The sequence below is a fragment of the Pan paniscus genome, chromosome 15 (genome assembly GCF_029289425.2).
Source record: "Pan paniscus chromosome 15, NHGRI_mPanPan1-v2.0_pri, whole genome shotgun sequence".
Lineage (NCBI taxonomy): Eukaryota > Metazoa > Chordata > Mammalia > Primates > Hominidae > Pan > Pan paniscus.
In genome coordinates this window covers 98,270,255-98,278,017 of record NC_073264.2, presented here as the reverse complement: position 1 = coordinate 98,278,017, position 7,763 = coordinate 98,270,255, and the positions used below count along the sequence as shown (strand labels likewise).

The following is a 7,763-nucleotide window of genomic DNA, read 5'->3' as shown; positions in this document are numbered from 1 at the left end:
AAGGATCATGAAATGTAAGTAGGCATCTACACAAACACACCCATTTGATGGATGAGAAAACAGAGGCACGGGGGAACTTGTACCAGGTCTACTTTGCAAAACCCTAGCAGAGCCCTGACTGGTCCCTACTCAGAATCCAGACCCCCAGCCAGGCCTCTCGCCAGCAAACTCCTTTCTCAACAAAGGAATGTACTTCTTTATTAGTTAGACTTCCACAGAGTCCTAAATCAAACCAAAGCATTCAAATTTTTTAAGTTTGATCAGCTGAGAAATAAGGATATTAAATATGATTAAATACGATTGCATTTGAGGGTACAGACTGTTCTTCCATTACCTGCTTTGATTAAAAAAAGCTATCTGGGCTGTGAGGTAGAAAAGTTAAATGCGACAAGAAGAAAAAGAAAAGTCTATCAGTTTGCTGTCATTCCTACTTTTTGTAAGAAAATAGTATTGTTTAAGATGTGTTCGTCACCACATCAAGAACACGAGTTAGCATCTGCAGTTACTATTTTTCTCTCCTCCTTAATTGCTAAAAATAAGAGCGATTAGGAAGAATAAAAAGTTATTCCTATGATTCTTCAGGGACCATAAGAAAGGCTACATTTTTTTTTTAATGGAACATAGACCAGAAGCTTGGATTCCTAAGCTGAAATTTAATTGGTGCAATATTGAAGTTTAAAGAGTAATAAAGTTTTTTGTCCTCGGGTTACAAGGGGAAAATTATCCATAACACTGTTTGGATTATAATATCTTGGCTGCTACCTTGGTCTATCTTTGTCCTGAGATTGTTATTATTATTACCGTTCTGACGGTTTTCCCCATTTCACTCCTTCCCCTCCAAGTTTTGTAAGTGGAGCTGAGCTTCCAGGGAACTTTTCAAGATGGCTGGGACATTATGCAATCAAAACGGATTTGGGACAAAGGAATGGTATGAGTAAGTGCAGGTAGGGTCTTTTCAGCAGTGCCAAATGTCATCTTCTTAAGAGATGAGATAAATGACCAAAAAAAAGGAAGGAGATAGAGAGAGAGAACTCTCGTGTAATAGCTCACTTATTTCCACCTTCTAATTGAAGAGTTGGCTGGAGCTCAAAACATGGCTCTGACCAACTTTAGCCCTTAAGATGCCTGCATCGCCACCAGAGGGAAAAGTAATCAATCACGAATTAGCCTTTTATTAGTGAAGGTTGAGACTGTCATTGAAAGAAAGGGGGAAAAAAACACTATAAAAACAGTTTATGTCACAATCATTCAAAGATCTTCAGATCTTAGAAACCTACACTACGACCAAAATTAGAAACCAGACGTTGTTTGGAAAACATGAGACCTGCACTCCTCGCCCCCAAGTGTTCATGGACTTGGCATCAGCTAATTGCTCTACAGCAAGCGCCTGGGTGGCTGTTTTCGCAGGGTTGTGACAGTGGAGACTTAAGTCTGGGGCTTTGTCAGGGCTCACTTCATCTGCAGAAGTATCAGGATATAGGATTGCTGGATGGAGTATAAATACAGGATGCTCAGTTACATTGAATTGGGGATCCACAACAAATAATCTTTTAGTATGTCCCAGACAACTTTGGGAGGCTGAGGTGGGAGGACCACTTGAGCCCAGAAGTTTGAAACCAGCCTGGGCAACATAGGGAGACCCCCATCTCTACTAAAAAGTAAATTAAAAATTAGCTGGGCATGGTGTCATGTGTCTGTAGTCTCAGCCACTTGGGAGACCGGGGTGAGAGGATCTCGGGATCCCAGGTGCTGGAGTGAGCCATGATCGCACCACTGCACTCCAGCCTGGGCAACAGAGTGAGAGCCTGTCACTATCAAAAAACACAACAAACCAAACAAAAACTTACAACATATGTCTACCTAAGCATTATTTCTTGTTGATCTGAAATTCAAATTTTACTGGACATTCTGTATTTTATCTGGAGGCCCCAGGCCAGAGGCAAGCTGCACTTTAGCCTACCTTGTCTTTCCTGCATTTCCTCTTGGGGTCCTTCCTATCTGGGCCCCTGAAGACCCACAGAAGACTCAGGCTGTCTGGGGTCTCAGGCAGGAAGGAGCTGTTAATATGAGCAGGAGCAGCTGGGCATGGTGGCATGCAGCCCTAACTACTCAGAGGGCTGAGGCAGGAGGCTCAGTCTTGCAGTCCTGGCTACTCAGAAGGCTGAGACAGGAAGACTGCTTGAACTCAGGAGTTCAAGTCCAGCCTGGACAACATAGCAAAATCCCAGCTCTAAAGGAAAAAAAAATGAGCAGAAGGGATGAGAACAAGACCTATTTCCAAGGGTACAACCTACAGTCCTGAGGCAGAACTTTCCAGAGAGCCCCTCCATGTTTAGATGCAGAAGAGGAGCAGAGAGTTCTTGGGATCCCCTCTCTGGAGTCCCAAGATAGATGCTGCAGGCTGGGCTCAGGGCTGTGAGACTTTTTTTTTTTTCTCTCATTATTAGGCACCTGCCACCAGGTGAGGAACGGTGCTCTCAAAAAGCCCAGGTGAGAGATTCTCAAACTTAAAGGTGCATAAGCATCAACAGGAAAACTTGCCATCATCAGGACAGAGGCCCTGGCCCCATCCCCTGTAATCTCTGATTCAGTAGGTCTCAGGTGCACCCTGTAATCTGGATTTCTAACAATCACCACACTCCCACCTATTCTCCACCCCCTACACGTCAGGGGATCCTGATCTAGGTAGATTCTCTGAGAAACACTGACCTGGGTTTGAGGCTTTCCCCAAACTCAGATGGAGGAAAGCATCCTTTTTAAAATACAATATTAAAAACATTTTCTCCAAAGATAATATCATTCATGAATCTGGCATTTCACAATTTGATTACAGATAAATGTTATTTTAACAATGTGATGTAAAAATCACAGTAAACAGTAATTTTTCTACAAATGGATCATTCCTACAGAAATCAATTTTCTTGTCTCAGCCTATATTTTTGTTTCTTAAACTTAATATAATTTTCTCCATGATGAGGACTAAAGTTGAATTATTTATAATAGTTTAAAGACAGGCATATATGTTACTTCTGTGCTTGTTAGATAAATGTAATTACAAAGTTTTAGAATAATAAAAATGAAAATTATAAGATGAAAATAATTGCAGAATTTTAGATTTATAACGTAAAAAGAAAGCCGTTGACTTACGAAAATGCAAGTTTGACTTGAAAGGGCATTTTGCAAATTAAGAATTAAGAAAATTCTCCCTGTTAAGTAAATAAGAGACGGTATTCTTGTACATATGTGATAATATAAAAATAATGCAACTATATTATTAAATTCATATGTAATATCATTAGACAAACCACTACTAGATACTAATAAAACAAGCTCTTCTCATCAATGAATGTATGTCATAATACGAGGAGGAATTTTGCCCTTACTGTTTTGAAAGTTCCATATGACTTAGACATTCAGTGTCAGAACAACACAGGATTTTCCCACAGGCTTTACACAATGGCCTAGCTAGGAAAACTTTTATTTATATTTTAAAGGTATATAAAAAGTTCTTGGGCTATTTTGAATACAGCACTTAGATAACACTAGAAAACATCATCTAAAGAAAATAAATTAAAATTGTAGTACGTGGTGTTATGAGTTGGTGGAATTGCAGCCTCCAAAAAGATACGTTGAAGTTCTAACCCCTGCTACTTGTGACTCCAGCTTTATTCAGAAATAGGGTCTTTGCATATGTAACCAAGTTATGATGACTTCCTGAGGGTGGTCCCTAATCCAATATGACTGGCGTCCTTAAGAGAAGAGGGGAATTTGGACACAAACTCACACTCAGAGGAGACACAGTGGGAAGATGAAGGAAGAGATCAGAGTGATGCTGCCAGGGGCCACCAGAACGGGGAAGAGCCAAGAAAAGATCCTCCCGAAGGGCCTTTGGAGAGAGAAAGACCCTTCCAACACCTTGGTTTCGGACTTCTAGCCTCCAGATCAGTGGAAGATCATGTTTCTGTTGTTTTAAGCCACCCAGTTTGTGGTGCTGTGTAGGGCAGCACTGGGAAACTCATGTATGTGGATTTTGTCACAAGTCCGCTGAAAAGGCTTCATTTTCTTTTTTCAAAACAATAAAGCGAAATGTTAAAAAAAAATTAAGTCCTCCAGGGACAGTGGCTCATGTGTATAATCCCAGAACTTTGGAAACCCGAGATGGAAGAATTGCTCAAGGCCAGGAGTTCGAGACCAGCCTGAGAAACATAGCAAGACCCTTGTCTCAACAAAAAATTTAAAAATTAGCCCAGCGTGGTATTGCATCCCCACAGTCCCAGCTACTCGGGAGGCTGAGGCAGGAAAATCCCTTGAGCCCAGGAGTTTGAGGCTGCAGTAAGCTGTGATCATGCCACTGCACTCCAGCCTGGGTGACAGAGTGAGATTTTGTTTGTAAAAAATGAAGGAAAGAAAATGAAGAAAAGGGAAGGAGGGAATGAAGGCAGGAAGGAAGGCAGGAAGGAAGACAGGAAGGAAGGAAGGAAGGAAGGAAGGAAGGAAGGAAGGAAGGAAGGAAGGAAGGAAGGAAGAAACGAAGGGAAAGAGAGGGAGGGAAGGAGGGGGGAGAGAGAGAAAGAAAGAGAGGGAGAGAGGGAGGGAGGGATGGAGGGATGGAGAGAGGGGGAGACAGAGAGAGAAAGAGAGAGAGAGAGAAAGAGAGAAAGAAAAAGTTGGAGTGAAATCCGTCACGAACCTGTTAGAAAATGACAGCTTCTTGGGTCAGCCCCAGTTTACTCTTACAAATGGACCTCCAGCTGCCCAGTGGGTTAGTTCTTCCACATCTGTCTGAATGCTGCTTTTTATGTTCCTTGGTGTGTCTCTTTGTCTCTAAGTACCCCTCAATCTGCCTCCCTTTGCCAAGGAACTACACTTCTAATGTCCGCCTCAATCCTGGAGGGGCTGACAAGGGTGCATTTGGCTGTCCTCTGGAGCACTGTACCCAAACACACTCCCTGCTGTGAAGCAGCATCACCCAGCACTGATAACCAGCTTGTTTGCATCCAATGAGACAGAACACCCCTACACAACAACCTACAGGAAGAGTGTTTATTCCTGGCAGACAGGCAGCAAGGGACAACAGATGTCTAGGATTCATCGGAAGCTGGTCCCACACAAGGCTCAGGTAAGCTGCCAGGGCAGATGGAGTCTTATCTGCATGTGCCCTACTTGCAGCACAACTGAGGGGCCCAGGAAAGCCATCTGCCCTGGTTTTACACTGTGGAGAATGTGACTCACTGAGCTCAACTATTGAAGGACATCCCATTCTTGCGGGGACTGGAACAGGGCCTGGCCAGCTCCCCCTTACCTCAAGATGTTGCATGCCTAGCACGTTCCACAGTTATTCTTTTTTTTTTTTTTTTTTTTTTGAGACAGAGTCTCACTTTGTCACTCAGGCTGGAGTGCAGTGGCATGATTTCGTCTCTCAGCAACCTCTGTCTCTCAGGTTCAAGCAATTCTCCTGCCTCAACCTCCCGAGTAGCTGGGACTACAGGCGCCCGCCACTACACAAGCTGATTTTTGTATTTTTAGTAGAGATGGGTTTTCACCATGTTGGCCAGGCCGGTCTCAAACTTCCAAAGTGCTGGGATTACAGGTGTTAGCCACTGTGCCTGGCCTCCACAGTTATTCTCGACAACTACAAGCAAGAAATGGAGAAGTGGCTCAGTCCAAGGCCACCCAGAGAACAGCCCCGCACCTGCCTCTCTCCAAAGACCCTTGATCATGCTTTTCTCACTCAAAGCTTTCAACTGCTCTCTCTAACCCAGCTCCAGGCTAATTCCCTTCTTGCCCAGTATTTCTCAAAACAGTGAGACCTTTATTTTATGAACGTCTCGGCCTGCCTGTATAATGCCACACTAACTACTGCTTATAGGACAGTTGTACAGAAAAGATGAGGCAGGCAAAGCAGCTGGCCCCGAGCCTGTGCATAGCAGGTACTCAACAAAGGCAGTCATAGGTGTCTTCACATCACACAGGTGGAAGGCCTGCTCAGCCTGAGCCTTAGAAACTGAAAGCCAGACAGAAGGGAATGGGATTCTCTTTATCTGGCAACACTAGGACAGATATCAAAAAGGCAACATGCTTCTTAACTGCCTTTTATTGTTGAAGTCCCCATTTCAGATACTTTCAAAGTCATTCAGTCAGAAATTATTGCAAGCCTGACTTGTGTGGGCCAGTGCTCCGGCTCCTGAGGGAGAGACATGGAAACAGGCCCCTGACAAAACCTGCAGGAAACATGGGCCTTCAAGAATAGACTTATGAGAGGATTCGTTTGAACACTGTCAGGTAGGGTCAATCTTTTTAGGCTTCCTGGAGGAGGTGCCTGAGGTAAGTCTCAGGGCCTGAGAGTTCATTGTCAGTGTGAAGACTGAGCTCTCCTGGGTCCTCCCAAGCATTTATGGAATGAAGTTCACTTGCATTCCGTACAGAAAGCAAATTATTTGTGAGGTCCCAGGATGGGAGAGGGGGATTTTGATAACCAAGATTTAGCCTTAAATATCTCTTCACTTCCTACAGGGAAGCCTTGCCTAACTCCAACCTCCTGACCCCAACTAGTCAGAAACCCTGAATTTATGCCCCCATGGCACCCTTCCTTCTCCTCATGGAGCTCATCAGAAATGTGATTGATCATCTGTGTGGTCCTTGCCTCAATGTCTGTTCTCCCCGATGGATTGAGATGACTACAAGGTACAGATATTCCTGACTCCCGTCTCCCTGTTCCAGCTGATCCTGGTACAGTGACTCACACAGGATAGATTCTTAAAAAAAGTTTGCTAAATCGATAAAATCCTCCAAGGTCTTTCTTCTTTTTTAACTTTCATTTTAGGTTTGGAGGTACATGTGAAGGTTTGTTATATAGGTAAACTCATGTCACAGGGCTTGTTGTACAGATTATTTCATCATCCAACTATTAAGCCTGGTACCCAATAGTTATTTTTTTCTGCTCCTCTCCCTCCTCCCTCCCTCCAGCCTCAAGTATACCCCAGTGTCTGTTGTTCCCTTCTTTCTGTTCATGAGTTCTCATCATTTAGCTCCCACGTATAAGTGAGAACATGCTGTATTTGGTTTTCTGTTCCTGTGTTAGTTTGCTAAGAATAATGACCTCCAACTTCATCCATGTTCCCACAAAAGACATGAACTTGTTCTTTTTATGGCTGCATAGTATTCCGTGGTGTATATGTACCACATTTTCTTTATCCAGTCTGCCATTGATGAGCATTTAGGTTGATTCCATGTCTTTGCCATTGAGAACGGTGCTGCAGTGAACGTTTGCGTGCGAAGTGCGGTCACTTAACCAGCAGCATGGATGCCATCTGGAGCTCGTAAGACATGTGTCATCTCAGGTCCCACCCAGAGCTGCTGAATCAGAGCTGGGATTTTAACAAGCTTCCGGGTGATTCACGCACATTGACATTTGAAGAAGTCCCAAGGCCCAAAGACACATCTGAAACTTGGAGAGGGGTGGGGAAATAGCAGTGGAAAGGTAAGAGTTGGATGGAACTACAGACCTTTAGCAGTCTGCCCAAATGCCCTCCACTGACTCTCCTTCCATCCCTCATCCTTCGTTTCTTTGGATCTTAAGCACCTCCTCCAGGAAGCCCTCCCCAAGTCCCACTGGATTGAGTTAGAGGTCTCACCGGCATGCACCCTCCACACTACAGTTTTATTTTAAATTCCACCCTCCCCCCACCCACCCCCAACCTCCGCCTTGGTGATCTATCTCCCCCAGAGGCTTTGGAGCAAAGGACAGAAATTTGTTTTGAAAA

At 44.0% G+C, this 7,763-nt stretch overlaps 1 long non-coding RNA gene across 1 annotated transcript; it reads right to left on the bottom strand.

The window, feature by feature from the left end:
- Nucleotides 1-5,335: 5,335 nt before the first annotated feature.
- On the bottom strand, nt 5,336-7,541 carry LOC129393811 (uncharacterized). The gene is made up of 2 exons (XR_008620865.1): nt 7,181-7,541; nt 5,336-5,632 (listed from the first exon to the last, which is right to left on the bottom strand). It is a non-coding gene; the product is annotated as an uncharacterized LOC129393811 (long non-coding RNA).
- Nucleotides 7,542-7,763: the final 222 nt, after the last annotated feature.